Here is a 1,292-nt window from a genome sequence, read left to right as displayed (position 1 = left end):
AGCTGTTTCCATTTTGCAAACTTATACTGTAATGTTTGGTTTCCATGTGTGCTACATTTCAGTAGCCTACTTTCTAAAATAATACACAGTTAGTAAAATCTTCTAATTCTGGTAAAAGTGTGTTACTTAAAATATTGAACACATTCCAATTTTTAGCTGTAGAGGTGCTGTACAGTAACACACCACACTCGTGGTTCTGGTTACAACGTTTCAAGGCCATAGGTGCAGTTTCCTGGGCTCTCAAAACAGCCTTGGAAGTTCTTGGACAGCCGTTAACTAGCACATAACTACATGGCCTTTTGTGCACAAAAAAACAAACTGACAAATGATTAGAATCTTTTCACTGGAAACAATGGATTCATTCAGCGGGACCATTAGGGAGACTGCTTTAAACATAATGCTAACATCTGGCCACTGTTTAGATCAAGACGTTATTGCTGCGTTAGCTGATTACTTGTGCAATGAGGGCAAGCTATACACACATGATTAGCATACCATGATCTTATTACATTGTTAGCCATCCAATCCACTTGTCGGTAGAGTAGTGTTACCATTTAATTGGAGTTATGACTCTCACCATCTGGCCAGATTATTTGGAGAATATGCTCTCCGCATATTCTTTAGGTAAATATTTATTGTTCCAGCTAGTTTCAGCTTACTGCTGTTTGGTGCTGTGCAGGCTGTGTACATGTATTCATAGATCAGCAAGAGTGCATCCTTTCATTTGACTCCTTTTATGCTGCCCTACTAAAATGTAGTCGGCCTTATAGCCACCAGTTCCAACTGGTTCACAGCCGTGTGAATTACTGACTTAGTAAAGACCCAGAGACACAATATTAAGCCATAATGATCACTTACAAGTCAGGATTACTGACAAACAGCTTTTGCGATAGTGACCACAGTCATTGGCTTTTTATTCAAAATTGTCCACAAAACACCAGATTCTAAATTCATTTCTTACGGCACTTACTGAAATTAAACAGCCATATAATGACTTTCTGTCAAGGTCAGATCACTTTTGTATCCTTAGGGAGTGGTGGTAAGGAGGGCACTAATGGATGGCATTACCCAGTAACTCGATCTTAGATGAATGGATGAAAATAATCTGTTGACCCTGAAGCCTGAACCCAAGGACAATGTGAATGTATACTGTAAAATCGATGTAAGTTACAAGAAATACTGCAAAAATAGGCACAAACATACGAACACTGGCAATGTGTTGAACAGTTTGAACAGGTTTCCATATTGTAAAATGTTTTCTTATTTACATTAAACTTATACAAATCAATAAA

Source organism: Perissodus microlepis, chromosome 17 (assembly GCF_051167445.1).
Source record: "Perissodus microlepis isolate ML-2025 ecotype Zambia chromosome 17, ASM5116744v1, whole genome shotgun sequence".
Taxonomy (NCBI): domain Eukaryota; kingdom Metazoa; phylum Chordata; class Actinopteri; order Cichliformes; family Cichlidae; genus Perissodus; species Perissodus microlepis.
The sequence above is the reverse complement of the archived record's forward strand: the minus strand, read 5'-3'. Positions refer to the sequence as shown.